Below are 6579 nucleotides of genomic sequence, written 5' to 3'. Positions count from 1 at the left end.
ACCTACTGAAGGTGAATTTTTCTACGATCAGCTGGCAATCGTAATTAATTTGCGATTGTGCAGGGCCGGCATCGAAACTGTTATAATTTTATAATTTTTTATTTTGTTTCAAAAGTCAAAAGTGTTATAACATTTTATGTTCCAAATGTCCGTAGGAATCTGTGGTATAAATATTAATTATTATAACTGGGACACCCTATATGTGAACATTTATTAAGTGTATATACTTTAAAGACAACATTTGGCTTTGCAGTTTTCAGTCTGCAGTAGCAGTTGTAATAAATTACAGGTATGCTACAGTGATGAGCAAAACAAGACCAGTCTTGTTATTAGTTTTGGTCTTTCTTATTCGGTCTTGGTATTGATCTTGTTCAAATACTTCTAGTCCTGGTGTTGCTGATATAGTCTTGGTCATGACCTTGCTGATACAGTCTAGGTCTTGGTCTTGGTCTTGCGTATTAAGTCTTCGTCCTGTTCATTTAATCTGATACTTAGGTTTTTGGAGTTGCTCTTGCATATCTGGTCTTGGTTTTAGTCTTGGCCTAGTTTGTTCGGTCTTGGTCTTGGTCTTGAGCTTTTCATGACTGTTAAAAAAAATATTGTCGATANACGCTTACTCCGAGGACTTCTTGTAGATTCCTTTTTTCAAATAGTGGAAAAGTTTCTTTTTTTTTATTTCTGATGTTGGTCTTGCATATTCGGTCTTGGTTTTAGTCTTGATCTTGTTCGTTGTGTCTCAAGTGGTCGAAGGCATGCATTTTCCGCGTAAGGCTGTCACTTCCAGAGAAAAGCTGGATTAAAATGATTCGAAGTGGTCTGTATTGTGTCGAAATTGCCAGATGCGGATCGCGATTTCGATCATTTTGGATCTCATCAGCGCATCGCAGGCAGCTCCGACAGAACAGAGACCAATTTTTACCTGCTGTCTTAACAGTGCGTTTTAGAAAATACTACAAATGGCGCAGTAAACGCCATCTATAGCACGATGCTACATTTTAGGATTACGTATGCTTCAACAAGGTCCACTTATGTGGATATCTACTTGTTGAAAACGAATCCCGGCGTAGCTAACCTCAACGTGATAGGCACGTTAGCTTAATCGAATAAAATAATTCGAAGTGGTCTGTATTCTGTCGAAATTGCCAGACGCGGATCGCGATTTCGATCTTTTTGGATTTCATCAGCGCGTCGCAGGCAGCTGGATTCTTCAAAAAAGTATCTCCACGTCGCTATATACGACCCGCAGTTCCGTGCGATTTATTTCTCCTCCCAAAAATTAAATCTCACCTACCTCAAAAGTGCTCATTATAGTGGCGTAAAAGAGGTCAAGTTGTGACAAGTTCTGAACTCCAAAACTTCAAAAAGCTACGAAGGGTATTTTCAGGGGTGAGAATGGTTCTGGTACAGGTGTAGAGAGTTAGAGGGTAACCACTATGAAGACCCATAATAAACTATTCACCATTTACTTGCCATCCTTATTAATATTCCTACCGCTACACCTGTAATAAGTCAGAAAATGCCTAGCAGACTACTATCAAAAGTCTATTCATCCTGGGCTCAAAATAACTAATTTAATTATTTTTTCTGTCTCTTAATTTGAGAAAAAAATTAAAAGTCAAATTTTGGGGCCCATCTATGGAGGGGCGTAACTATTTAACGAAGCGTTTATAGACATATTTTTGTTTTGGGATCCTGCATTCTGATTGTATATAAACATCCAGTACTTATACAGAGATTAGGGTAAGCCCACATATATGTATAAATTGGACGGTCGGAATGATAAAAAAAAAAATAAAATCCACATTCATGTCGACGGAACGACCAGCATTTCAAAAATCCGACTTGATTCCGAGAATTAGAATTAAAATCCGTTCATTACGTGCCGTGTGTGCCGATACCGATGACTGTGCGATATTTATCAGAATTATTCGATCTTCTAAGTAGGTTTGGCTTTTTTTGTGTCTTATCTACTATCTTCACCATAAGGTCGTCAGTCCTAAGATTGGTTGAACACGCACCTCCACTCTTTCCTATCCTGAGCTAATCTTCGCATTTCCCTAAAACTGGAACAACCCACATCCTTAACTATTTGCGAACAGTAATCTAATTTAGGTCTACCTCTACTCCTCTTAACTCCTGTTTCTAGTAATAAGCTACATTGGGCGAGTCGATTCCGAAACTTTTAGGTTTTTCATTCCCACCAGCCACTAACGTTGGTGGGCGGGCAGTCCCTCCGGACTACGCCGAAAGGTAGAGCAGAGGGCCTTCTTCAGCTTTCCTTCAGGAATCGTGGGTATGGGTGGGTGGTGGTTCGGGTGAGAAAGATGAGACGGACGAAATGAGGCAGAAGAGATTGGAAGATTATCTATGTAATATTACTGCCCCAGCATTTCTAAGTGATCCAAGGAAACCTCAGGAAAATTTGGACAGAGGCAGACGAACCCGGAATTGAACCGACGTCCTCCTGAATGCTAAGTAATGGACTAAACCTTCTAGACTATGCCGCTTGGTGATTCCGATGTATTTGAGCGAAGCATTATATGTAGCATCTTCGGTTCGTCTTTAATTTATCGAGGCTGTCTAAGACATGCTGACTACTGCTATATTACACAAAAAACTTAATTCGTGCTTAACCAAAAAGTTAAATTAATTTCATTTATGAATTGTTTTACGGGGGATTCGAGGATAAAGCCATGGTAGGTCAAGTGGAGGGAGGGGAAATGCTAAAATAAAGACATATGGCTTATAGACAGCTCTTTGATGGTAAAGGATAATATTCTCTTGTTATTATTAAAAATAGGTAACGCAAGCCAACTTTTTATAAGTGTGCTAATCGCATGTTATTCCCAATATCTTAATTAAGAGAAGATTCTACTTGTACTAAACATCTGTATATGTTGTACGTATTGTATGTCCAATTTTTAAAAATTCTTTGCCGGTTACTGAGGTAGACATTATTTATTGCCTTTGTGAAGTGAAATTTTAATAGCTATATGCACAGTATCTACACAGTTCTTTGTGCAGAAACAGCAAATAGAATTTCTAATTTAAAAGCAGTAAAGTTAACTCAATTAGAACAATTGCCTTGTAACAAAAGAAATAGCCGTTATGAAAATTTTCGTTTTGTAGTAATAAAAAAAAGACGAAGACTAGAGAAAGTCGCGAATAATTAAAAGTAATGTAACTGATGCTTATACATGTTAAAATTTGCCTCTTTGGGTATGGTGTTTAGCTGTGTAGGCATTAAAAAGAATACGAAATACTTAACTAACTGATGTTTTGAAAATTTTATGGGTATAATTTATTATTTTTATGATAAATTCATTTAAGAAGTGGTTGATTTTCGGTATCTAAGAAGTCAGATAACTCAGGATGTAAGTAGAGGTTTAACCAGAAGATGTGTTGGTAGTCTTAGATTAGATTACTGTTCGCAAATAGTTAAGGATGTGGGACGTTCTATTAGTTTTAGGGAAATACAAAGATTAGCTCAGGATAGGAATGAGTGAAGGTGCGTGTCCAAACAGTCTTAGGACTGACGACCTGATGATGATGATGATAATGATGACAATATTTGTTATCTAATCTATTTAAAGTACGACAAGACATATATACGAGGTCTGTTTGAATTTCATCTGGTTACGTATATTCGATTTTCGTTTTTCTTGTGACGTTATTTTGGTACTCATGTCTCTAACTTATACCGACAAGTTCGGCCATGTTAAATATTCAATTAACTTTTGACAGCTGCTTTTCTTGCACGTGTTTTGGCTCGTCTTCGATTTTTGCCTATTCCAAAAAATGGATCAAATAATCTGTATCAAATTTTGTGTGAAAAACAAAATTAAAGGCGCACTCTGAATGTTGATTGTGACGTATGGTGAAGCTACCTTGGATCGAAGCAACGTTTATCGATGGTACAAAATGTTCTCAGAGGGCCGAGAAGATGTGAACAACGAATAGCGTGCCGAATGCCTGAGCACGTCAACAATAGACGAAAACATTGATGAAGTGAAGAAAATAGTATTGGCCAATCGTCGAATCTCCATAAAACGGGTCGCCGCGAAATTCGTACCACAATTGCTCAATTTCGACCAAAAACGATGGATTTTTATATGGTTATAACGTTGAAACCTAAGCTCAATCATCCCAATGGAAGCTACTGCACGAGCCAAGACCGAAGTTAGGTCAAATGTGAAGATTTTGCATACAGTTTACTTCGATTGCAGGGGCTTGGTGCATTATGAGTTCTTAATAGAGGGTGAAACGGTCAATAAGGAATATTAGCTGCAAGTTATGCGCAATTTGCGCGAAGCAATCTGCCAGAAACGCCCGGATTCGTGGAAGAACACAATTTAGCTTCTGCACCATGATAACGCCCCTGCTCACACATCCTTGCTTGTGAGTGAATGTTTGGCTAAAAACAACACACCCATAATGCCGCAGCCACCGTGTTCCCCAGATCTGGCCGCTTGTAGCTGTTGTTCCCGAAACTTAAGAGGCCCATGAAAGGTCCACGCTACGCTACGATGGAGGAGATAAAAAAGGCATCGAAGGAGGAGAAGAACAAGATCACAACAAATTACTTTTGAAATGCTTTGAGGATTGGAAGAAATGTTGGCACATCATCATCATCATCATAAGGTCGTCAGTCCTAAGACTGGTTGGACACGTACCTCCACTCTTTCCTATACTGAGCTAAACTTCGCATTTCCCTTAAACTAGAACTTAACTATTTGCGAACAGTAATCTAATCTAGGTCTACCTCTACCCCTCCTAACTCCTGTTTCTGCCTCTAATATGTCTCTGGCTAGACCTTCATTCCTGGGAAGGTGTCCTACCAACCTATCTCGTCTATTTTTTATTGACTTCCATAGAGTCCTCTGTTCTCCTATTCTTTTCAACACATCTTCATTTCTAACCTTTTCTACCCACGATATCCTCATCATCCGCCTATAACACCACATTTCGAACGCTTCTAACCTTTTCTTTTCCGCCNATTGTATATAAACATCCAGTACTTATACAGAGATTAGGGTAAGCCCACATATATGTATAAATTGGACGGTCGGAATGATAAAAAAAAAAATAAAATCCACATTCATGTCGACGGAACGACCAGCATTTCAAAAATCCGACTTGATTCCGAGAATCAGAATTAAAATCCGTTCATTACGTGCCGTGTGTGTATTCGATCTTCTAAGTAGGTTTGGCTTTTTTTGTGTCTTATCTACTAATATCATCATCATAAGGTCGTCAGTCCTAACACTGGTTGGACACGCACCTTCACTCTTTCTTGCCCTGAGCTAATCTTCGCATTTCCCTAAAACTAGAATAACCCACATCCTTAACTATTTGCGAACAGTAATCTAATCTAGGTCTACCTCTACCCCTCCTAACTTCCCTTTCTGTCTCTAATATGTGTCTGACTAGACCTTCATGCTTGAGAAGGTGTCCTACTAACCTATCTCGCCTATTTCTTATTGACTTCCATAGAGTCCTCTGTTCACCTATTCTTTCTAATACCACTTCATTTCCAACCTTCTCTATCCACGGTATCCTCATCATTCGCCGGTAACACTATATTTTGAACACTTCTAACCTTTTCTTTTCCGCCGCACCCACTGTTCATGTTTCAGACCCATACAGCGCCGTGCTCTAAACATACACCTTTAACAACCTTTTTCGAATTTACAAATTAACAGTTCGCGAGCATAGAAGTGACTTATTTTTATTGAAGGAGACTCGACCCTGCGCTATCCTCTGCTTTATATCCCTACTACTCCTTCCGTCCTGACTTATCTGACTTCCTAGATACCTAAAATCGGCCACTAATTTTTCGTCTCCTATCTTTATATTCGCTCTTTCCCTACTTTTTCTTCCATTGCATACCAGTATTTTTGTTTTACTTTTATTTATATTCATACAGTACTGTTTTGTCAATACCACTCCCATTTTATTCAAACCTATGTCTAACTCCTCCTTGCTAGATGCTAATACTGCTATACCATCTGCAAATCTAAGCATACTTATCTTTTGCCCCTGTACATTTATCCCTACAGTTGTACTGTCTTTAATGATGTTGATCTAGATGTCTAGATTAAAAACTAGCGGTGACAGTGTGCATCCTTGTCTGACTCCCTTCCTAATATTTACTTCTATACGTTGCAGCCCTAGCTCTATATTAATTGCATAAAAAGGACTGTAATTTGTCTTAGCGTAAGGAGTTAAAAGGGTTAACATTTCAATTTTTTGTTTCTAGGGTCCAGGAGAAAGATGCGGGGGTCCCATGCACTTTCTAGGACGTTGCAGTGACAGTCTCATGTGCTCTTCCGATGAAAGATGTCACGGATGTATCAACAACAGACTAACAGTACTTTGTTTTTCCAACAATGGCTATCTTTAATTATTATTTGTGATCTCAACCAGTATTATAAGTCCGATGACGACGTTTCGTTTATTGTTGTGAAACCGTCCGGCGTTATTGAAATATATTATATATATGCATACGTTATATTTTGACGACAAAGCCCATGTGATAGGTATGCTATACTATTTTAAAACAAACACTAGCATCTCTAG

This window comes from Agrilus planipennis, unplaced genomic scaffold, assembly GCF_000699045.2.
Source record: "Agrilus planipennis isolate EAB-ADULT unplaced genomic scaffold, Apla_2.0 scaffold32, whole genome shotgun sequence".
NCBI lineage: Eukaryota > Metazoa > Arthropoda > Insecta > Coleoptera > Buprestidae > Agrilus > Agrilus planipennis.
The sequence above is the reverse complement of the archived record's forward strand: the minus strand, read 5'-3'. Positions refer to the sequence as shown.